This window comes from Entelurus aequoreus, linkage group LG12 (genome assembly GCF_033978785.1).
Source record: "Entelurus aequoreus isolate RoL-2023_Sb linkage group LG12, RoL_Eaeq_v1.1, whole genome shotgun sequence".
In the NCBI taxonomy this organism is placed as follows: domain Eukaryota; kingdom Metazoa; phylum Chordata; class Actinopteri; order Syngnathiformes; family Syngnathidae; genus Entelurus; species Entelurus aequoreus.
In genome coordinates, this window is record NC_084742.1 from 68277967 (window position 1) to 68304907 (window position 26941).

The 26941-nt window shown below is 37.4% G+C and overlaps 1 protein-coding gene across 6 annotated transcripts in view; it reads left to right on the forward strand.

Moving 5' to 3' along the window:
• Nucleotides 1–26941, forward strand: part of sox5 (SRY-box transcription factor 5) — an 863129-nt gene that overhangs the window by 619404 nt on the left and 216784 nt on the right. The gene's annotated exons all lie outside the window — the stretch shown is intronic.

Here is a 26941-nt window from a genome sequence, read left to right on the forward strand (position 1 = left end):
GTTGACAGGTAGAAAACAAAGATGCTAAACTGACAGTTGACAGGTAGAAAACAAAGATGCTAAACTGACAGATGACAGGTAGAAAACAAAGATGCTAAACTGACAATTGACAGGTAGGAAACAAAGATGCTAAACTGACAGTTGACAGGTAGAAAACAAAGATGCTAAACTGACAGTTGACAGGTAGAAAACAAAGATGCTGAACTGACAGTTGACAGGTAGAAAACAAAGATGCTAAACTGACAGTTGACAGGTAGAAAACAAAGATGCTGAACTGACAGTTGACAGGTAGAAAACAAAGATGCTAAACTGACAGTTGACAGGTAGAAAACAAAGATGCTAAACTGACAATTGACAGGTAGGAAACAAAGATGCTAAACTGACAGTTGACAGGTAGAAAACAAAGATGCTAAACTGACAGTTGACAGGTAGAAAACAAAGATGCTGAACTGACAGTTGACAGGTAGAAAACAAAGATGCTAAACTGACAGTTGACAGGTAGAAAACAAAGATGCTAAACTGACAGTTGACAGGTAGAAAACAAAGATGCTAAACTGACAGTTGACAGGTAGAAAACAAAGATGCTAAACTGACAGTTGACAGGTAGGAAACAAAGATGCTAAACTGACAGTTGACAGGTAGAAAACAAAGATGCTAAACTGACAGTTGACAGGTAGAAAACAAACATGCTAAACTGACAGTTGACAGGTAGAAAACAAAGATCCTAAACTGACAGTTGACAGGTAGAAAACAAAGATGCTAAACTGACAGTTGACAGGTAGAAAACAAAGATGCTAAACTGACAGATGACAGGTAGAAAACAAAGATGGTGTTCAGAGTTTTCCTGCTCAAATGAGCGGACTGTTGAAAATAGGAATCGAGGGATTATTTTTCACAAGTAAGATTTAACATTAACGTACTATTGGTTGTATTTTGTGAAAAGAATATTAGCACAGAGTTGAGAAGGAGCAAAGATCTTCAATAGTACTGACATGTTAGCCGCTAGCAAACAAGAGTATGACCATAATACAATTGCTTGTCAATTAAATTAATTAAGTGTGATAAAATATAAGATATAAGTGTAAATAAATTAACCTTCAGTGTGCATATTGTATATAGTTCTCTGCAAACTTATGAAATGTTCTTTTTTGTCTTCATTATTTTGTCAGAATGCACCAGAATGCTTCATTTGTATGTGAAAATCACAAAGAAATCTTCTGGGGGAGGATGACCCCCTGCAGGGGTTTGCTTTACAAACTTTCAGCCCCACCTAAAACAAAATTCACCAGCCGCCCCTGATTATGATGCATTCTCATTTTAGGCAAAGTATAAGACAATACTTTCTTAACAGTATAATTGTAACCAGGACTAAGTCTTCAAGTAACAATATTCAAATACTAACATTGTTGGGTAAGACAGAATTTGCTTTTATTCTGAATCCAGTGAAACAGATTGGTGGTTTTAGCTGATATAAAGACTTTCAGGTGTTTATAAATGTTTATGTTGAAGTATTTGGCAGAGGCTTTTATCCAAAGTGACGTACATAAAAAATACATATAAAACAATCATTGTAAACATGATCATTTAAGGGAAGGATGTAATAGAAAATATCAATACAAAGTGTCAAGACAGAATAAACTCAGCAACAGAGATACAGTCTATAAGATATATAGATATATTCATACATTGTTTATGTAGCATGTATATATAACCTCATCATATTGTTTCTTCAACTTCAAAATAGCTGACCGCTATTGTATCCTCCTTGGTTTAGCTATTCCTGATAATGATACTTGTAAGACACTTACTTTATTTGTCGCCATGGAGGCCAAGATTAGTAAATTAAGAAGTAGCTAAAACACTGTGGATGGACGTTAGCCGCTAGCTAGCTAGCTAGCCATGTCTTAAAGCAGCTCTTCCTGAGGGTGTTTCAGTGTTATAACTTCACCTTTATCTTTACTTTTTACACCAAAATGCGTCCATTCTCCCTTTTCTGTCTACACACTGTGTCTGCTTGTAAGTACTCTGTGTGTGCGCGCTGCCCAACATGCTCCTCTGCTCGTTAAAACCAGCAATGTCACCACGCGACGACGCGCCGTCATGCCCGTTAATAAAAATAAATTGGGAACCGTTACTTTTCAAACAGAGTATAGTACCCTTTTTGATTCATTAGTACCGCGATACTATACTAGTACCGGTATACCCTACAACCCTAATACATATATACATATATACACTACCGTTCAAAAGTTTGGGGTCACATTGAAATGTCTTTTTTTAAGAAGGAAAAGCACTGTACTTTTCAGTGAAGATAACTTTAAACTAGTCTTAACTTTAAAGAAATACACTCTATACATTGCTAATGTGGTAAATGACTATTCTAGCTGCAAATGTCTGCTTTTTGGTGCAATATCTACATAGGTGTATAGAGGCCCATTTCCAGCAACTATCACTCCAGTGTTCTAATGGTACAATGTGTTTGCTCATGGGCTCAGAAGGCTAATTGATGATTAGAAAACCCTTGTGCAATCATGTTCACACATCTGAAAACACTTTAGCTCGTTACAGAAGCTACAAAACTGACCTTCCTTTCAGCAGATTGAGTTTCTGGAGCATCACATTTGTGGGGTCAATTAAACGCTCAAAATGGCCAGAAAAAGAGAACTTTCATCTGAAACTCCACAGTCTATTCTTGTTCTTAGAAATGAAGGCTATTCCACTAAATTGTTTGGGTGACCCCAAACTTTTGAACGGTAGTGTATATACATATATATATACACATACATCAGTTTTTTAAATCAATTTTTTGTTTTAATGTATATGATGTGTGTAAGAAACTTCAATAATGACATCATATAGTGTGCTCCAGTTTCCACTGCCACACAATGTCAGGACTATGTTAGGACACATTTGATGATGGAGTGTTTGACTCAGGTGGGCAGTGATGTTGTCTTTACACACACACACACACACACACACACACACACACACACACACACACACACACACACACACACACACACACACCACATATTATCAGGCAGTGGGTCACGGCAGAGGGGAGTTCAGAGGGTCCAAGAGCTGCACCCCCACTATCCAGGCGCACACACACACACACACACACACACACACACACACACACACACACACACACACACACACACACACATTGACACCGGCTTGTCAAAGGAGCCTTTGTGCACTGTTCTTTTCCTCCAGGAGTGGAGAAAACAGCTCTTCATTCCTACGCGGGGAATCAAAGTACACATGCAAGTATAAATGCAACAACAACAACAACACGCACACACACACACACACACGCATATAAATGAACATTGATAGGACAAAAGCAAACACAAACGCACGGCGTCACAATGGACTCCTTCACGTCCCACGTTCACACTTGGCAGGCTGTGTTGTTCCAGTGAGCGACGGGAGAAAAGTTACACACTTTTCTTTCATACCTCAGCAAAAACACACACACACACAAAAGTATTGTCACACACAACTCTGCTGTGGTGGTTTGTGGACTAATGTCAAATACAGTGGTGGTCAAAAGTGTACGTACACTTGTAAAGAACATCATGTCATGGCTGTCTTGACTTTACAATCATTTCTTATTTTGTTGTGATGTAGTGATTGGTCACAAAAAACATTCATGAAGTTTGCTTCTTTTATGAATTTATTTATGGCTCTACTGAAAATGTGGTGGTCAAAAGTATACATACAGCAATGTTAATATTTGCTTACATGTCCCTTGGCAAGTTGACCTGCAATAAGGCGCTTTTGGTAGCCATCCACAAGCTTCTGCTTGACCACTTGACCACTAAATTGCTGCAGTTCAGCTAAATGTGTTGCTTTTCTGACATGGACTTGTTTCTTCAGCATTGTCCACACCTTCAAGTCAGGTCTTTGGGAAGGCCATTCTAAAACCTTCATTCTAGCCTGATTGACCACTTTTGAGGTGTGTTTGGGGTCATTGTCCTGTTGGAACACCCAACTGCGCCCAACCTCCGGGCTGATGATTTTAGCTTGTCCTGAACAATTTGGAGCTAATCCTCCTTTTTCATTGTCCCATTTAAAGCAGCAGTTCCATTGGCAGCAAAACAGGCCCAGAGCATAATACTACCACCACCATGCTTGACGGTAGGCATGGTGTTCCTGGGATTAAAGGCCTCACCTTTTCTCCTCCAAACATATTGCTGGGTATTGTGGCCAAACAGCTCCATTTTTGTTTCATCTGACCACAGAACTTTCCTCCAGAAGGTCTTATCTTTGTCCATGTGATGTCAGATGAAACACAAATGGAGCTGTTTGGTCACAATACCCAGCAATATGTTTGGAGGAGAAAAGGTTGAAGAAACAAGTCCATGTCAGAAAAGCAACACATTTAGTTGGACTTCTATCAAATTATCAAATGAATGAAGGGATAGTTTGCATCATTATTAGCTGCTATAAAGAGTGCAAATCACAGTTTGCCCCCAAGGCCTCCCTTAAGGACCTCAGGTTTTGCTTAGATGAAGAGAAAATGAAAAATAATGTGATGGGTTCACCAAAACCATGTGACTTGACCTGATGATTAGTCACATGGCTACATTAAAGACACCATAGGACAAATGTGACACTCACTGTTGACAAACAACCTTTCCACTTACCTCAATTCTCTTTTTGTTTTTATTTATTTTTGTACTTTTTTTAATTTAATTTTTTTAAGTGAGTTTGATTGATATTCTATCTGCTTGTGGTGAAGAGGAAGGCAGTACATTGTCATCCACTGTGACTGTGACTGAAATGTACTGGGAGGGGGAGGGACATTATTTATTTAAATGTTTATTTTATTTATTTATTTATTTATTTTCTTTTATTTTATGTATTTATTTTTATTTTTATTTTATTTATTTATTTATTTATTTATTTATTTATTTATTTTATTTTTATTTTTATTTGTATTTTTATTTTTATTTTTATTTTTATTTTTATTTTTATTTTTATTTTTATTTTTATTTTTATTTTCTTTTATTTATTTATTTTATTTTATTTTATGTATTTATTTTTTATTTATTTTAAACTTTTATCTTAATTTTTTTTTTAAAGTACTTCTATTTTTTGGGGGGGGGGGCTGTCACTTCATAAAATGCAGTGACAGGCCACTTTAAAAGGTCCGGCTGGCCACATAAATGACTTAATGGTGTACATAACATAAAGCGGCGGGCGAGTTTAAAATGATGTGGCGGGCCATTTAAAAAACGGAAGTGGTAGACCACTGATGTGACAGACCACATAATGATGTGGCAGGCCACTTTAAAATGAGGCAGCCAGTCACATAAATGACTTAATGGTGTGCATAAAATAAAGTGGTGGGTGAGTTTAAAATGACGTGGCGGGCCTTGTTAAAAGGAAGTGGTAGACCACTTTAACTGATGTGACAGACCACATAATGGCATGGCGGGCCACTTTAAAATGAGTTGGTGGTGTACATAAAATAAGTTAGAGGGCCACTTTAAAATGAAGTGGATGGCCATGTTAAAATGAGTAGGCGGACCACATTAAATGACGTGACAGGCCAGAATTAAATGTGTGTGTGTGTGTGTGTGTGTGTGTGTGTGTGTGTGTGTGTGTGTGTGTGTGTGTGTGTGTGTGTGTGTGTGTGTGTGTGTGTGTGTGTGTGTGTGTGTGTGTGTGTGTGTGTGTGTGTGTGTGTGTGTGTGTGTGTGACTCAGTCCCACCTGCAGGCAGGCAGGCAGGCAGGGAGATGGCAGCCTGCAGATTATTAGTCAGAAGTCACTTTTAGTTGTTGCTGTGAATACACATGTAGGCAAATGTTAGTGAATAATTAGTGCAGCAGCGCCTCAGATCAGCGCTTAGTAGCAGACAGGATGACATTTGAGGTATGATGTCAGGCACTTTGGCACGAGGTCATCACTGCACTGCACGGATCAAAAAGAAGAAAGTGTGACAGCAGAGCTCGTCCATTACAAGACTGATGAGAAATAAAACAGCTTTCAGCACAAAGCAAATCAGGCCTTTGGTGCTGAGGCTGTGTGAGTGACACTCATCTCTCCCGTGTGTGTGTGTGTGTGATCTCCATCCATCCATCCATCCATCCATCCATTTACTGTAAGCTCTTAAGCAGAGGCGCTGTTGAAAAGTCTCCTAAAAGTGTAAAAGCCAAGGGAGATAACATGAGAGCGGGGGGATAACCATCCCGGTGTGGGAACAAAACCCATCACTGTCTGCGTGAAGGCATGTGTTAATCTCCTCTTAATCACCAGCTCTTATTTACAAAAAAATCTCATTTTTTATTAATGCGGCCCACAAGGGCGGGAGGAGGAAGATGATGATGATGATGATTTTGGTGATTAAACCCCGCCATCAATGTGGATTAACATGCTTGCATGGAACTCAAATAGATTACTTCGCCCGTGCTTCTCCATCATGACTGGCAGGCTTCTAAACCACACACGTTTCCTCTTCTTTCTTTTTTTTAGGCTATTGGTCTTACGGTTTGTTGGCAAATAGCGCCACGCTCTGGTCATCCCCTGCTCATCATGTGGTGCACTGTAATGCACTTTAGGTGGAGGAAATACACTTCACTATTCAGCATGGATGTCATTAGGAATAAAGATAATTGTATATATATATATATATATATATATATATATATATATATATATATATATATATATATATATATATATATATATATAGTATGTCAGTGCAGGAAATACACATGTATTGCCTGAAATTAGTATATTCAACCCTTTAGAGCCTGAACCACTAATTAGTTAACAGAAAGTTCCAATTATTTGGAACTGCAGCGTTTATTGGTCCTTCTGAACACAAATCTTTTTAATTTAATTTTTTTTTTACAAAAATCAATATCCATAGATGATTTTCAACTTGTATCGTATTTGACACAGAAATATTATTTTTATGTCATTTTTTAAACCAAACCAAAACATAATGCAATACAGAGGAATAAATATCATGTTTTATCCAAAAATACAAATAAAATTGTATACATTTTATACCAAACCAAAACATAATGCAATACAGAGGAATGTATATCATGTTTTATCCAAAAATAAAATTAACATGTTGTACATTTTATACATTTAATACATTTTATACATTTTTATACATTTTATACCAAACCAAAACATAATGCAATACAGAGGAATAAATATCATGTTTTATCCAAAAATAAAAATAAAATTGTATACATTTTATACCAAACCAAAACATAATGCAATACAGAGGAATGTATATCATGTTTTATCCAAAAATAAAAATAACATTTTATACATTTTATACATTTTTATACACTTTATACATTTTATACCAAACCAAAACATAATGCAATACAGAGGAATATATATCATGTTTTATCCAAAAATAAAAAATAACATTTTATACATTTTATACATTTTACACCAAACCAAAACATAATGCAATACAGAGGAATATATTTCATGTTTTATCAAAAAATAAAAATACAAATAAAATGTTATACATTTTTACATTTTATACATTTTATAAATTGTATACATTTGTATACATTTTATACCAAACCAAAACATAATGCAATACAGAGGAATATATATCATGTTTTATCCAAAAATAAAAATACAAATAAAATGTTATACATTTTTACATTTTATACATTTTATACATTTTATACATTTTATAAATTGTATACATTTGTATACATTTTATACCAAACCAAAACATAATGCAATACAGAGGAATGTATATCATGTTTTATCCAAAAATAAAAATAACATTTTATACATTTAATACATTTTATACAGTTTTATACACTTTATACATTTTATACCAAACCAAAACATAATGCAATACAGAGGAATATATATATCATGTTTTATCCAAAAATAAAAATAACATTTTATACATTTTATACATTTTACACTAAACCAAAACATAATGCAATACAGAGGAATATACATCATGTTTTATCCAAAAATAAAAATACAAATAAAATGTTATACATTTTTACATTTTATACATTTTATACATTTTATACATTTTATACATTTTATAAATTGTATACATTTGTATACATTTTATACCAAACCAAAACATAATGCAATACAGAGGCATATATATCATGTTTTATCCAAAAATAAAAATACAAATAAAATGTTATACATTTTTACATTTTATACATTTTATAAATTGTATACATTTGTATACATTTTATACCAAACCAAAACATAATGCAATACAGAGGAATGTATATCATGTTTTATCCAAAAATAAAAATAACATTTTATACATTTTATACATTTTATACATTTTATACATTTAATACATTTAATACATTTTATACATTTTTATACACTTTATACATTTTATACCAAACCAAAACATAATGCAATACAGAGGAATATATATATATCATGTTTTATCCAAAAATAAAAATAACATTTTATACATTTTACACTAAACCAAAACATAATGCAATACAGAGGAATATACATCTTGTTTTATCCAAAAATAAAAATACAAATAAAATGTTATACATTTTATACATTTTATACATTTTATAAATTGTATACATTTGTATACATTTTTTACCAAACCAAAACATAATGCAATACAGAGGAATATATATCATGTTTTATCCAAAAATTAAAAGAAGATTTGTCATCATAATTTTCACCCAACTACTCCGGATCACTTGAATTTATTTAAAAAAAAATCTTTTTTCAAAACATCTTTAATGTTGTAATTATTTGCCATTTAAAAAACGAACAAAATGTCAACATCATTATGTAATTTTTTTATGTGATTTTTTTTTTCCACATAAAAAACAGAAAGCTATAATTTATTATGGCAACACAAACTGAGTGATCGCCACAAAATAATACAGAAAACTGGATATGTATATTTTACCTCTAAATACACCATATTTTGTAATGTAAACATTATATTTGTTTATTTGAAAACATCTGAAGACTGTATGTTGCTTGATTGTATTTATAATACACGAAATGTAATAAAAAGCCAATGGACTAGTTGTATTAACTTTTATACCTGATGTTTCAAATTTGATACATTTTTTTTTTACTATAAAATATATTATGAAATATTAACTAATTTCACTTTGCATTAATGGATTAAGTGTTCGTACTGAAGTGCCAGTAAAAAAAATTTAAAAAAATAATTCTTACCTTATCTTTTTTAAATTTGGCAAAGTTTGTCTTCAAAAATCAGGTGTCTCTCATTTATTTTTAGTGGCAATCTTGCAGGATATGTTTATTAAATTATCTATTGGTGTACATGAGCACCTTGTATGTAAAAAAAAAAAGAAGCTCGGTTGGAGAGTGGCCGTGCCAGCAACTTGAGGGTTCCAGGTTTGATTCCCGCTTCTGCTATCCTCGTCACTGCCGTTGTGTCCTTGGGCAAGACACTTTACCCACCTGCTCCCAGTGCCACCCGCACTGGTTTAAACAGAACTTATATATTGGGTTTCACTATGTAAAAGCGCTTTGAGTCACTAGAGAAAAGCGCTATATAAAAATATAATTCCCTTCACTTCACATTTGTAGGGGTGTCAAAAAAATGTGATTTGCGAATGAGTTGCGGTTCTAATTTCTAACTATTCCTAATCGATAAAAAAAAATCCAAAATCTTTTTTTTTTTTTTTTTTAATAAAAAATGTTTTGTAAATCTGTCCTTTGCAGCCACTCAGACAAATCATTATGTAGATGTAGATGATCTATATCCAATGTACACATTTACTTTAGAAAAGAGAAGTGTTGTTTGTATTTGACTTTATTAAATTGGCTACAATTTTATCAAACAAAACCAGTTTTCTTTTAGGTAATATGGAAATTTACCAGAGCTGTTTGTATATTTTATGGAGGAATGTAGTTGTCAGAATAATTGTATATAAGTTATCACACAACTTGTTTGCTTTGAGTTCATGTTGCCCTGCGGCCTGTGGTTGCTATCTACCGGTGCATACCAAAGCTGTCTTTGATCTTATCAAGCAATAGGCGGACAGCTTGTAAACCTCCACTGTGTGCGATGGAATGCGCCGTAGAGGTGTCGGTTTCTCAGATCTAAGGACAGCCACAGGAAGGACCTTATCAGGACCCGAAATGTACAAGCAGAGACGGGGGGCAAACATGACACCGCTCCAAGCACCTTTTTGTTTGAACTGTTTATGACTCAGTGCAGCTGCTGTATAATGAGACCCCTCCCCTTCGAAGCAGCTGCAGCTATGTAATCAGGGAATGCCCAAATAAATGAGGAGGCGTGAAACTTATTCCTCAGAGCGTGGGGCGACATTGTACGAGGGTGCAGGTCCACTCGCTCTCCTCATGAGCTAAATTGAATCCTGTCTCTGTTTGATTCCTTGATTCTTGTCTTGTTTAATAGATGGTTCGGTGTTTGAACCTGACAGTAGTTCATCATAGAACTGGCACCCAATGTTATTAAAAAAGTATTGAGCCAAAAATCGTTTTGAATCAAGAATCAATTCTGAATCGAATTGTTACCTCCAACAATCTTACGGTGGCGTGCCCAAAGATTCACTGCCGAATGCATAATATCTCAAAAGTGGGTATTTCAGCAACAACTTGATTGCAATATACTGTATCTTCTCAAGGTGCAATACAGCAGAAATGAAGCACATCATTTAGAGTAGTCAGTGTACATCTACAGTCCACTGAAGCAAGTAACACAACACCTCCCACTGAGCATGTGCAAGCAGGGATGCAGCAATCGATCAATCAATCTATCAGTTAGTTTGTTCCATAAATTGCTTAACCGGATAAAACGCACTTTATGGCCTCAACCTGTATTTGAGGGGAAATATTTGCCACAACTTTCACTCTTTTTTTTCGAAGAAATTCACATGACGGCCATTAAAATGGCTCGTTAAACATGTGTGCAAAAATAAACAGAACACCGCTACAGCCGCCGCCTCCTTGGCTGTCGGGAAGGCGGACGCGAGTGGCGCCAGAACCACAGCAGTCTACGAGCACCACGCCTACGTCCAGGGCGTCGCTGCTGTTGGCGCCAAAAGCGGGCGTCTGATGGCCGCCTGTGCGGCCGGCCAGCCGGAGGTTGCGGAGGCGAAGATGCTGGAGACAATGCCGGCGGCATGGGGACGGCCCGCCGGACACCAGGAGGATGGCGGCGCCGTGGAAAGGCCCGCCAGAGACGAGGAGGTCGATGTCGTCGGAGCCAGAGACAAAGCAGCAGGCTGAGGAGCTGGCCGAGGTGCTGAAGCATGAGCTGGCCGTGGTTCTGGCTCAGGGACCAGTCTGGGTGCTGGTACGGGAACCAGTCTGGGTGCTGGTACGGGAACCAGTCTGGGTACTGGTACGGGGACCAGTCTGGATGCTGGTACGCGGACCAGTCTGGATGCTGGTATGGGAACCAGTCTGGGTGCTGATACAGGAACCAGTCTGGGTGTTGGTACGGGGACCAGTCTGGGTGCTTGTACAGGGACCAGTCTGGGTGCTTGTAAGGGGACCAGTCTGGGTGCTCGTACAGGAACCAGGCTGGTTTTATGAGTAGAGGAGCATGTTCGGCAGCGCACACACACAGAGTACTTACAAGCAGACACAGTGTGTCAACAGAAAAGGGAGAATGGACGCATTTTGGTGTAAAAAGTAAAGATAAAGGTGAAGTTATAACACTGAAACACCCTCAGGAAGAGCTGCTTTAGGACATGGCTAGCTAGCTAGCAGCTAACATCCATTCACCCCCCACCCCTCCCCCGCCGCCGCCCACCAGCACCCTAAACCCCCTTTAAACCACCATAAACCCCAGGTCCACCAGGGGCTACATGTTGAGGGAAACGCTGGAAATAGCTTTACAAATGTAAAATATATTAAGAGGATAAAATAAATGAGTAAAATATATTAACAAGACACAATATAAAAATACATAAATATTACATAAATACGTAGTTAAAAGCTAAAATGAGATGAGTGAAATTGGTATGTGGTAAATAAAAGCTAATAAACACAGAGTTAAAAATATAACAAGAGTATGAATTCAAGTTAAAAAAGGGACTTTGAGCTTGTTTTTCAAAATCGTAACAAAATACAGTTTAAAAGATGTGAAATTGCACACAGTCCATTTTTTTTTGTGTCAAAATGCAAAGTTGATTATATTCAGTTAGTAAAGATGCACTTTAGAAAGCAGCAGCCTGCCACCGTAAACCCCCCCCCACCCCCCACCCCCCCCCCACCCCAACCCCTCTCTCTGTTGCAAGTTTTGTGGATTCTGTGTAACATGTTTATGTGGGATTATGGCGATCAAGTTTTTTTTCTTGGCCTCAGACTGGACCCCCTCCCCAAGAGCCCAGTCTGAAACCGACCTTTTTCTTAACTCAATCCCCCCCCCCCTCCATCATTTTAAAGAGGCCCTTTACGTCATTTTAAATAATAATAATAATACATTTTATTTGGAAAAAGCACTTTCCATTGAGCAAACAACCTCAAAGTGCTACAGTGTATTAAAAAATAAAAATAAATTAGATAATGAAAATAAATACAAATAAAAGCTAGAACTAGCACGCATATATCTAAAAAAAAAAAGGCTTTTTTAAAAAGAAGTGTTTTTAAGTCTTTTTTAAAAGCATCCACAGTCTGTGGTGCCCTCAGGTGGTCAGGGAGAGCATTCCACAGACTGGGAGCGGAGGAGCAGAAAGCCCATTGTTCGTAGCTTTGTCCTCGGAGGTCAAGTCAAAGTCACCCGCCATGTCATTTTATGTTGTCCACCACATCATTTATGTGGCCCGCTGAATCATCTAAGTGGCCCACCACCTAATTTTATTGTGGACCACCACTTTATTTCAAATCGACCTGTCCCATAATTTTAATGAAGCACGCCATTTAATTTTAAAGTGGCACGCAACGCCATTTTATGTGTTCCACCACGTCACTCTACTGTGGACCGCCACTTCAATTTATCCTGGACTGCCACATTATTTTAAAGTGACCCGTCCCATAATTTTATGGTGGCCCTCCGCATCATTTTAAGTAGTCCACAATTTCACTTAATGTGATCCGTGATCCTCTCCCGCCCCCGCCTCTATCCATCCGTATTGATTCCAGGCTTTTGTGGGCCACATAAAATGATGCGGGGGCCAAATGTGGCCCCCGGGCCTTGAGTTTGACACCTGTGATAAAGAGAAACGAGGAACACGGCGTGAACGAATACAAAGAACAACGAGCCAGACCCGTCTCGCTTAAAAAGCCTCCTGATTAGCGAGCAGGGACAAGTGTGTCTCCTGATTGGCAACCAGGAGACAGGTGTGTCTCCTGATTGGCAACCAGGGACAAGTGTGTTTCCTGATTGGCAACCAGGAGACAGGTGTGTCTCCTGATTGGCAACCAGGAGACAGGTGTGTCTCCTGATTGGCAACCAGGAGACAGGTGTGGGAAAGTGGAGACAAACAGGACATGGAATGACCAATAAGAGTGGTGGACAGGAACTAAATAGCCAAACAATAAAGTATGTTATAACTGCTTATTTTGTCCTGTTTATTGACAAGTGACTTTGATATTGTGCATTATTTTAGTGCATGCACACACACACACACACACACACACACACACACACACACACACACACACACACACACACACACACCACATGACACTTCTCCCATTGCTCCGTAATGTCTGCTAAAAACCTCCAAATGGCCTCTGATGTTGACGTTCTGGAGCGAAACATTGCGGTGAAGTCGGGGAAAGAGACAGTTAGATAGTAACGTGTGCGACCCTAGGGCCGTGGATATCATCCGCTGTGGTGTGAGAGCGCACGCTGGCCCGGCGGCGACTGGCGGCCTCTGCAGTCACACCGCCTTCCCAGCCGGCGCCAAACAGGCCTGAGAAGAGGAAGAAAGGCATCAACAACAACAACAACAACAACTACTAGCACACAAACGTGTTCACTAATTAGACTTTTAAGTTGGGCTAACTCAAGATGACAGCGTTGTGCTTGTCAAGTCACATCAGGGCCCCCAGCGGCGGCGGCGGCGGCGGCAGGGAGGAGGAGGAGGAGGAGGAGGAGAAGGAGGGGAGGATGAGGAAAGGGTGGGCACATGTACTGCTCAGAGCCAAACATGAATGGCTGCCATCTTTCTCTCGCTCTCCTCACCTCCCTGCTGCCATCTTTCTCTCGCTCTCCTCACCTCCCTGCTGCCATCTTTCTCTCGCTCTCCTCACCTCCCTGCTGCCCTCCCCACTACGTCTTAACCTCCCCTCTACGTCTTCATAACCTCACCTCTACGTCTTCATAACCTCGCCTCTACGTCTTCATAACCTCGCTTCTACGTCCTCATGACAACTAGTTGACAGCACATACTGTATTTTATACCACAGGTGGAAAACTTCAAGCCCGGTGGTCAAAACTGGCCCACCACATCATTTTATTGTGGCCCGCCACTTCATTTTATTGTAGACCGCCACATTATTTTATTGTAGACCAGCCCTTCATTTTACTGTAGACCGCCACTTCAATTTATTGTGGTCCGCCACATCAATTCATTATAGCCCGCCACTTCATTTTATTGTAGACCACTAATTCATTTTATTGTGGCCCGCCACATCATTTTATTGTAGACCGCCAATTAATTTTTTTGTAGACCACCATTTCATTTTTTTGTAGACCACTACTTCATTTTATTGTGGCCCGCCACATCATTTTATTGTAGACTGCCACTTCATTTTATTGTAGACTGCTACTTCATTTTATTGTGGCCCACCACATCATTTTATTGTAGACCACCACACCATTTTATCGTGGCCTGTCACTTCATTTTATTGTAGCCGCCACATTATTTTATTGTAGACCAGCCCTTCATTTTACTGTAGACCGCCACTTCAATTTATTGTGGTCCGCCACATCAATTCATTATAGCCCGCCACTTCATTTTATTGTAGACCACTAATTCATTTTATTGTGGCCCGCCACATCATTTTATTGTAGACCGCCAATTAATTTTGTTGTAGACCACCATTTCATTTTTTTGTAGACCACTACTTCATTTTATTGTGGCCCGCCACATCATTTTATTGTAGACTGCCACTTCATTTTATTGTAGACTGCTACTTCATTTTATTGTGGCCCACCACATCATTTTATTGTAGACCACCACATCATTTTATCGTGGCCTGCCACATAATTTTATTGTAGCCGCCACATTATTTTATTGTAGACCAGCCCTTCATTTTACTGTAGACCGCCACTTCAATTTATTGTGGTCCACCACATCAATTCATTATAGCCCGCCACTTCATTTTATTGTAGACCACTAATTCATTTTATTGTGGCCCGCCACATCATTTTATTGTAGACCGCCAATTAATTTTGTTGTAGACCACCATTTCATTTTTTTGTAGACCACTACTTCATTTTATTGTGGCCCGCCACATCATTTTATTGTAGACTGCCACTTCATTTTATTGTAGACTGCTACTTCATTTTATTGTGGCCCACCACATCATTTTATTGTAGACCACCACATCATTTTATCGTGGCCTGCCACATAATTTTATTGTAGCCGCCACATTATTTTATTGTAGACCAGCCCTTCATTTTACTGTAGACCGCCACTTCAATTTATTGTGGTCCGCCACATCAATTCATTATAGCCCGCCACTTCATTTTATTGTAGACCACTAATTCATTTTATTGTGGCACGCCACATCATTTTATTGTAGACCGCCAATTAATTTTGTTGTAGACCACCATTTCATTTTTTTGTAGACCACTACTTCATTTTATTGTGGCCCGCCACGTCATTTTATTGTAGACTGCCACTTCATTTTATTGTAGACTGCTACTTCATTTTATTGTGGCCCACCACGTCATTTTATTGGAGACCACCACATCATTTTATTGTGGCCTGCCACATCATTTTATTGTAGCCGCCACATCATTTTATTGGAGACTGCCACATCCTTTTATTGTGGTTTGCCACATAATTTTATTGTAGAACCGCCACATCATTTTTATTGAAGACTGCTATTTCATTTTATCATGGCCCGCCACTTCATTTTATCGTAGACCGCTACTTCATTTTATTGTAGACCGCCACATCATTTGATTGTGGCCCACCACATAATTTTATTGTGGCCCGCCACATAATTTTATTGTAGACCGCCATATCATTTTATTGTAGACCGCCACGTCATTTTATTGTAGACCGCAACATCATTTTATCCTGGCCCACCACGTCATTTTTTTGTAGATCACCACATAATTTTATTTAGACCGCCACATCATTTTATGGTGACCCGCCACTTCATTTTATTGTAATCCGCCATTTAATTTTATCATGGCTCGCCACATAATTTTATTGTAGACTGCCACATCATTTTATTGTAGACCGCCACATCATTTTATTGTAGACCGCCACTTCATTTTATTGTAGACCGCCACATCATTTTATTGTAGACCGCCATATCATTTTATTGTAGACCGCCACGTCATTTTATTGTAGACCGCAACATCATTTTATTCTGGCCCACCACGTCATTTTTTTGTAGATCACCACATAATTTTATTTAGACCGCCACATCATTTTATGGTGACCCGCCACTTCATTTTATTGTAATCCGCCATTTAATTTTATCATGGCTCGCCACATAATTTTATTGTAGACTGCCACTTAATTTTATTGTAGACCGCCACATCATTTTATTGTAGACCGCCACTTCATTTTATTGTAGACCGCCACATCATTTTATTGTAGACCGCCACTTCATTTTATAGTGGCTCGCCTCATAATTTTACTGTAGACTGCCACGTCATTTCATTGTAGAGCGCCACTTCATTTATTGTAGACCGCTACTTCATTTTATTTTGGCCCGCCACATTATTTCACCGTAGACCGCCACTTCATTTTATAGTGGCCCACCATATAATTTTATGCTGACCCGCCACTTCATTTTATCGTAGACCGCCACATCATTTTATTGTAGACTGCCCCGTCCCATAACTGTATTGTGGCCTGCCACATCATTTTATGTGGTCCCCCATTTCATTTAAGGTGGTCAGCCACATCATTTTAAGTGGCCGTCAACGTCATTTTAAAGTCACCCGCCATGTCATTTTATGAAGTCCACCACATCATTTAAGCGGCCAGCCAAATCATTTAAGTGGCCCACAACTTAATTTCATTGTGGACCGCCACTTCATTTTAATTTGGCCTGTCGCATAGTTTTAATGTTGCACGCCACATAATTTGAAAGTGGCACACAAGGCCATTTAATGTGTTCCACCACATCCCTTTACTGTGGACCGCCATTTCAAATGATCCTAGACTGCCACATCACTTTATTGTGGACTGCCACTTTATTTTAAAGTGACCCGTCTCATAATTTTAAAGTGGCCCGCCACATCATTTTATGTAGCTTTAAAGCACACATGGGTTAAGCTTAAGTTATGGCAAATGGTTTCAAGTTCAAAGGGTTAAAGTTAAAAGGTTTAAAGTCCAAAGCTTATGGTTTAATGTTTAAAGGTGAAAGTACGAAAGATTAATGCAAAGTTAAAGGATACATTTATTTTTGTGTTACTCTTGCTAAAAGTTAAGCTTGAATTTAGAATGTTAAAAGTTAAAAGACTTTGAGAAAAGAGACGATCTACAAGCTCGTAGCCATTCTTGTAGTTTCTTTATTCCCTTTAATTACTGTAATTGTTGAATGGATTTAGTTCAGTTCATATAACCTGCTTGTTCTATTCAATTGATTTAAGTTAATTCATTCATTTAAAATGGTTAATTCCTTGAATTTGTTTACCTTGTTTTAAATGTTTATCCAAATTGAACCATTAATACTTAAAACGATTAATTCATTTTGACTTGTTTAAAATGGTTATTCCATTTAATTTACTTAAAATGGGTTAATTAAAGGCCTACTGAAAGCCACTACTAGCGACCACGCAGTCTGATAGTTTATATATCAATGATGAAATCTTAACATTATAACACATGCCAATACGGCCGGGTTAACTTATAAAGTGACGTTTTAAATTTGCCGCTAAACTTCCGGTTCGAAACGCCTCTGAGGATGACGTATGCGCGTGACGTAGCCCGGCGAACACGGGTATGCCTTCCACATTGAAGCCAATACGAAAAAGCTCTGTTTTCATTTCATAATTCCACAGTATTCTGGACATCTGTGTTCGTGAATCTGTTGCAATTATGTTCATTGCATTATGGAGAAAGAAGCTGAGCTAGCAAAGAAGAAAGTTGTCGGTGCGAAACGGACGTATTTTTCGAAGGAAGTCAGCAACAACATTACACAGCCGGCGCGTCTTTGTTTACATTCCCGGAAGATGCAGTCAAGATGGAAGAACTCGGATAACAGAGACTCTAACCAGGAGGACTTTTGACCTCGATACACAGACGCCTGTAGAGAACTGGGACAACACAGACTCTTACCAGGATTACTTTGATTTGGATGACAAAGACGCAGACGTGCTACTGTGAGTATGCAGCTTTGGCTTCTAAACATTTGATCGCTTGACCGTATGTGCGCAACTTTTTTTTTGCGTATGTACGTAACTTTTTAAAAATATATAAGCTTTATGAACCTTGGGTTAGGTGAACGGTCTTTTGGGCTGAGTGATTGTGTGTGTTGATCAGGTGTTTGAATTGTATTGGCGTGTTCTATGGAGCTAGGAGCTAGCAGAGGAGCTAGGAGCTAGCATAACAAACACGCAGGTGTTTTTATGCAGGATTAATTTGTGGCATATTAAATATAAGCCTGGTTGTGTTGTGGCTAATAGAGTATATATATGTCTTGTGTTTATTTACTGTTGTAGTCATTCCCAGCTGAATATCAGGTCACCCCCGGCTCTCACAGCATCTTCCCTATCTGAATAGCTTCAACTCCCCACTAGTCCTTCACTTGCACTTTACTCATCCACAAATCTTTCATCCTCGCTCAAATTAATGGGGAAATTGTCGCTTTCTCGGTCCGAATCTCTGTCACTTCATGCGGCCATCATTGTAAACAATAGGGAACTTTGCGTATATGTTCAACTGACTACGTCACGCTACTTCCGGTAGGTGCAAGCCTTTTTTTTATCAGATACCAAAAGTTGCGATCTTTATCGTCGTTGTTCTATACTAAATCCTTTCAGCAAAAATATGGCAATATCGCGAAATGATCAAGTATGACACATAGAATAGATCTGCTATCCCCGTTTAAATAAAAAAAATTCATTTCAGTTGGCCTTTAATTTGCTAGTTCATTTACATGCATTTAATTTAAAATGTCTATATTCATTTTGACAAGCAATGTGTTTGTTTAAATCATTATTTAAAAGTTTAGAAACATTAGGTTTAAACATGTAATTGGAAAGTTAAAACATTATTCAGAGGTTTAAAAGCATTTGTAAAACATTGTTAGAAAATACCTGTGTAATTACATTAACATCTGTTTGGGGTTTGAAAGTTTACAACCTGATAATTAATTGAAGATCAACTGAAATGAAACCAACTACACTTCAAGTTGGAAAATAAAAAGTTGATCAATTGGAAATTATGAGTTGCCCGTGAGTCCTTTTGGAGTAGAAGAGTGGAACTTAACCATTTTTTCACACTGAATTTTTTATACTTTTTTTTTTTTTTACTCACCAATTTTTGATCAGATTTTTTTACACTGACTATTACACACTGATTTTTTACACCAATTTCTTACACTGACTTTTTTAAACACTGATTTTCAAACACTGAATTTTTTACACTGACTTTTTACACCAATTTTTTACAATGACTTTCTTAAATACTGATTTTTAAAAACTGAATTTTTTACACTGACTTATACAAACTGATTTTTTTACACCATTTTTTTTTTACATCTGTTTTACACTTAATTTTTTACACCAAAATAGTTTTTAAACTGATTTTGTATACAGTTTTTTTACTCACCAATTTTTTACACTGATTTTTTTAAAGCAGAATTTTTTACACTGGTTTTTTTTACACTGACTTTTACACCCTGGTTTTTTACACCAATTTTTTTGCACTGACTTTTACACCATGATTTTTTTACACCAATTGTTTACACTGACTTTTACACACTGAATTTTTTACACTGACTTTTACACACTGATTTTTTTACACCAATTTTTACACTGGCTTTTTTAAACACTGATTTTTAAACACTGAATTTTTTACACCAATTTTATTTTACATCAATGTTTTACACTGAATTTTTTACACCGATATTTTACACTCATTTTTGGAAAAAAAATGTTTTTTACACACCGATTTTTTACACTGATTTTTTTATACACTTTTTTTTTTACTCACTGATTTTTTTTAAACATATTTTCTTACACTGACTTTTACACTCTGATTTTTTACACCCATCTTTTGCACTGACTTTTACACACCGATTTTTACAGCAATTTTTTACGCAGACTTTTACACACGGAATTTTTTACACCGATTTTCCTTACACTGACTTTTACACACTGATTTTTTTACATACTGATTTTTTACACCAATTTTTTTTTACACTGACTTTTACACCCTGATTTTTTACACCAATTTTTTACACTGACTTTTACACACTGAATTTTTCACACCAATTTTTACACTGACTTGAACACACTGTTTTTTTACACCAATTTTTTACACTGGCTTTTTTAAACACTAATTTTTAAACACTAAATTTTTTACACCAATTTTATTTTACATCGATGTTTTACACTGACTTTTACACACTGAATTTTTCACACCAATTTTTACGCTGACTTGAACACACTGTTTTTTTACACCAATTTTTTACACTGGCTTTTTTAAACACTAATTTTTAAACACTAAATTTGTATAGGCTTAACTATTTTATACTGAATTTGTACAAGCTGAATTTTCACGTGGACCCCAAATTCAAGTCCCGGCCGGAACATTACACGTGCAATCACCGCATGGTGTGCGGCCACACTGCAAGAGAACAAAAGTCCAAGAATGTTTCTAAAGATGTCTTCATTTCCTTCAGGGTCCAAAAAACCCCCTCCTGTCACAAAGCAATAAAATACTTTTCACCCGGCGCCTCTTAATTGTGAACAAAACACAAATTAGAAAAAGCAAATGAAACATCCTTGAGCAAATGTGCCGAGTCAGCCCCCCGAGCCAACACAACAGAGGGAAGGAATAATAACAATCAAAAGACAAAAATGTTCCCCAATCTATGACAGCCGCAGAGACAAATCCAATTATTTGCGTCTGGTTGGGCAAATGTCTTCTAATGGTCCAAGTGAGGAAGTAAATAAACACAGGCGAAGGGGAAACAAAAGGATGTGATTTGTAATTAACTTGAAAGAGGAAGGGCGACTGAGTAAACCCATCTTTCATCCGCAGCCTCGGACCACTCGTTTGTTTGTAGCACAATGTTGCCGCTTCCCTGCAAATGAAATGTCAACAGATTTAAAGGCTTTGCGGGGAAGGCGCCCGCCTTTCTTGTCGATTTTATTGTTCATTAAGCTTCCCCCGCCACTTGTTTGCGGCATCTCGCCTTTGAAGATCACAAAACACCCAGGAAATAATTGAGTTTGTGCAATTACGGCCGACTTAATGAGAGAATGCCAGGGTTTGCCACACGACAAGATGGCCTCTATCTCGCCACGAGCGCCACGCACTTGCCTGCTGATGGATGGTCTGCTGCCGCTCACTGATTACAATAATTGCAATTAGCACTCATTTAGACAACTCCTTAAAGACGCTCTTCTCTGTACAGTTACCAACTGAAGTTAGGAAACATTTCAGCCACCATTGTACTACAGAAATGTAACTTTCGCCCCTATTTGGAACTAAGCTCTAATACACGCTGGGTTGAAAACTAACCAATTTGGGTAGTTTTCTACCCGGCTGCTAGGTCACTATTTGTTAGAATAATCATGTATATATATTATCACACAACTTTAGTATGCTTAAAGTCCGTTGCTATAGTTATTAGCTATTGTGCTCAAGCTGTATTTCTCCTATCTGTGCAAGGACAAAACTTCTTGTCTGAGGGGTGGCCTCAGCCGCAGATGTGAACTTTGTTTCAGCCCGCTAACAGCCAAGGACTTCAAGGACCTCGACGCAGATAAGACGACAGCACGCAGACGAAGCAGAGACAAGGCGAAATCACAAGGCCCCCTGCACATTCCGTCACGTATTGTGCGTACTGGACCTGCTTTGCATGATATATGTGACCACTCCTTTTAGAGGCGGCCTCAGTGATGTTGACTGTGGAACTCCTGAATAAATAGAGGGACGCGGGTGCTGTACCTTAGAGCGTGGGGCGAGACCGTGACTAAGTGTGCAGCTCCATGCGTTCTCCTCACGAGCTAAATTGAACTCTGTCTCTGCACGATTCCTTGCTTCTTGTCTGATTAATAGATGTCATCAGTGTTTGAACCTGACACTATTGGACCAAACGAAGGGAGAAGACACAACAAACTCCCTTCTTGTCTCTCATGGACACACACCTGTTGTTGTTGTTGACTTTGGACTGTCTATCGCAGGGGTCACCAACCTTTTTGAAACCAAGAGCTACTTCTTGGGTACTGATTAATGCGAAGGGCTACCAGTTTGATACACACTTAATAGCCAATTTGCTCAATTTACCTTTAACTCTATGTTATTATTAATAATTAATGATATTTACACTTAATTGAACGGTTTAAAAGAGGTGAAAACACAAAACAAATGACAATTAAATTTTGAAACATAGTTTATCTTCAATTTTGACTCTTTAAAATTCAAAATTCAACCGAAAAAAAGAAGAGAAAAACTAGCTAATTCGAATCTTTTTCAAAAAATTAAAAAAAGAATTAATGGAACATCATTAGTAATTTTTCCTGATTAAGATTAATTTTAGAATTTGGATGACATGTTTTAAATAGGTTAAAATCCAATCAGCACTTTGTTAGAATATATAACAAATTGGACCAAGCTATATTTCTAACAAAGACAAATCATTATTTCTTCTAGATTTTCCAGAACAAATTTTTTAAAAGAAATTCAAAAGACTTTGAAATAAGATTTAAATTTGATTCTACAGATTTTCTAGATTTGCCAGAATAATTTTTTTGCATTTTAATCATAATAAGTTGGAAGAAATATTCAACAAATATTCTTCGTCGAAAAAACAGAAGCTAAAATGAAGAATTAAATTAAAATTTATTTATTATTCTTTACAATAAAAACATTTTTTTACTTGAACATTGATTTAAATTGTCAGGAAAGAAGAGGAAGGAATTTAAAAGGTAAAAAGGTATATGTGTTTAAAAATCCTAAAATAATTTTTAAGGTTGTATTTTTTCTCTAAAATTGTCTTTCTGAAAGTTATAAGAAGCAAAGTAAAAAAAATAATGAATTTATTTAAACAAGTGAAGACTAAGTCTTTAAAATATTTTCTTGGATTTTCAAATTCTATTTGAGTTTTGTCTCTCTTAGAATTAAAAATGTCGAGCAAAGCGAGACCAGCTTGCTAGTATTTAATATATACAGTATTTATAATATTATATAATTTACAATTTAATAAGGACAATATGTCCTGGTCACCCTCTGCAGGGCCTTTCTGTCTGCTGCAGAGCAGGCAACAAGCCGTACAGTTACACAGTACATCGGCACCGGCCGTAGGGGCCGAGCTACATTTCTGCCAGTGGGTGCTCGGACGGGCGGTAAAATGTTACTTTTCTGAGGCTATGTCTACACTAAGCCAGATAACCACTTCAACGAATATTTATTTAGCCTTAGTTATCATTTAAGGTTCGGACAATTTGTTACACGGGTAAGTGCGCCGTGTACTTCTTGAATCTCCGGCTCCTAGCTTTGTATGGACTCATTGATCGTTTACAAACTGAGTTCGGAGAGGAAGTGATGTCAGAAAGACCACACCCCACACAGGAAGTGACATCAGAAAGAAGGCGCCACAGCCAGCTTCACGATAAAGTGGTTTCGTAACTCGGAGCTAACCACTGGAAATATGGAGGCGAGTCATCCAGACATGTCGTGTTTCTCCTTCTTCTACATGTACAGACACTTGTGGAAATCACACCTGAAGAGAAAGCCATTGCAGCTATTTGGGATACAACACTTCTCAGACGGCAAGAGAACTTTCCAATGTCCGACCGGGTCAGCTGTGATTCTACTTACCGAAAAACGTTGTCTATTTGTCGAACGAGAATGTGATAAAAAAGGTAGCGTGTGCTTTGTATTACCTGGCTGTCGAGGGAAGACTACGGAAAACGGTGAATACTTTTGAACTGGCAAAGCAGACTGTATCAGTTCTTGTCCGCCATGTATGTCACGGACTCAACGTCTAGGTCCAGAGTATATCAAGTCACCAAAAAGGAATGGACAATGAAGGTGAAGGCAAAAGAGTGAGGAGTGACCTGACCAGATATCTAGATCCCGAGATTGATTGATGTAAAATGTTCTTTATCACTTTGTTTACTTGTCTAATAAAGATGTGATTCATGTATGATGTCTCAGGTGTGATTGACTACAATAGTCACACTGGATTCCACTTCATTGAAATACCACCACACTGGATATTGTTCAGATAAGTCACATTTAATTTAAGAACTTGCACACAAAGCAACACTGGAGGTGACTATGACGTGTGTATTGTACGCGCATGTGTGCTAGGTGGTGTTGTGCCGGCTGACGGAGGGGGTGGGGGGCTTTAACGACCATTGTGTGTGTGTGGACAAGGATAAGGTTAGGTGGGATTTACCCTGGATAACCTTAGTGTAGAAGGGGCCTGAGCATGCGCGGTTTTCCTTGGTGGATAGAAATAATTTGCCATCAATCCCACGTGGGTGCCGGACATTGTCCGTGGGTGACTCGGGCCCCGAATCACCCGCCGGATGGGCGCCTATGGCACTGGCTCAATGGTGGCCCCACAAAGACACCTGCAGTTTCTCCTCAAGTGGGTTCCTCCAACTCGCAAAGGAAGTGGAATCTCTGCTGTGCCTTCTGGACCAGTACTGAAGTGTTGACAATCCATCCGAGGTCCTCCGGGATGTGAGTTCCCAGGAACGTAAAGGAGGTCTCCACACATGCTCCGTTTGCTACAAGTGGAGCATGTTCCCCCTCTTTTTGTCTCCTAGAACCAATCGCCATTTCTTTGGTCTATGTGGTGTTCAGACGCAGGTTTTCCTTGGTGCCTACATTTCCTCTCTGCAGGATTATGTCCCCAGACTCCCCATAACCGCCTCTTTAGTTTGAGAAGTTTGTGTCACATTTATCAGAGAGGTTGGTGGAAAACCATATTTTGTGACCTCTTAAATCCTTCCAACTGGCCCAGATTAGACAGGAACCTGGTGTCCAGTACTCTCCTTCCAGCATAATCCCAGATTAAGAAGGGGTGATTGACCACCACCTATGGACACTCTAATAGGTACACTATATGTTCTGATACACCATCTGTCCCTGTTTTTCTCTTATTTACCACTTTTTTGGAATGCTTCATAATCCCACCTCACTGTTACCTGCCTATGTGCGTACACACACACACACACACACACACACACACACACACACACACACACACACACACACACACACACACACACACACACACACACACACACACACACACACATGCTGCTGTCAGTGTTTGGCTGGGTTTAAGTGGCTATAAATACTCCATGAGTGTGTCTTCCAGCAGTGTGGGAGTGAAGAGTGAAAGTGAAAGTAGATAAGAGCCACTCAGCGATTCTTTCACACTGGATTTGAGTTGCGAAGATTCCACAGGACAGCAGAAAATACAGAAAGTTGTTATGGAGGTTAATTTGTGTCATTAATGGGGACGTTTTTTTAGACACTGTCCAAATAATTTATTTTAGATCAATTAAGACTAAAGCAATCAATCTTGTCTCAGAAGCAGCCAGCCAATGTCTTACTTTACCTAAAGTTAGCCTTTAGTTTTGAAGAAAAAATATATTTCTGCACTGGATTTTTTTTTTACACTACATTTCTTTTAACTCAATTTTTAAACACTAATTTTTTTTATAGTGAATTTGTATACACTTATGTTTTTTACATTGAATTTTTACAAAGTAAATTTTACACTGATTTTTAAACACTGAATTTTTTACACAGAATTTATTACACCGATTTGTTACACAGACTTTTACAAACTGATTTTTTTTTCACACTGATTTTTTAAACTTTTTTTTTTTACACAGAATTTTTATACACCAATTTTTTTTACTGATTTTTTAAACAATTTTTTTTTTTTACATTGAATTTTTACACACATTTTTTAAACTGATTTTTTTACGCACTATTTTTTTACTCATACATTTTAATACACTGAATTGTTTAACCCTTAATTTGTATGCACTGATTTGTTAAACAATTTTTTTTTTACACAGAATTTTTATACACCAATTTTTTACACTGATTTTTTAAACAATTTTTTTTTTTTACATATAATTTTTACACACCAATTTTTTACACTGATTTTTTAAAAACTGTTTTTTTGCACGGAATTTTTAAACACAAATTTTTTACACTGATTTTTTTATGCACTATTTTTTTACCCATACATTTCATACACTGAATTGTTCAACCCTTAATTTTTATGCACTGATTTTTTTTTTACACAGATTTTTTTACTGGCTATTATACACTCATTTTTTTACACCGATTTTTTTACTAACTGATTTTTTTTTACACTTAATTTTTGTACACTTAATTTCTTACACTAAATTTTCACACACTGATTTTTTACCCTGGATTTTTTTTTACACTCATTTTTTTTAAACAATTTTTTTTTTACACAGAATTTTTATACACCAATTTTTTACACTGATTTAAAAAAAAAAAGAAAGTTACACAGAATTTTTACACACATTTTATACACTGATTTTTTTTTTATGCACAATTTTTTCACACATAAATTTCATACACTGAATTGTTTAACCCTTAATTTTT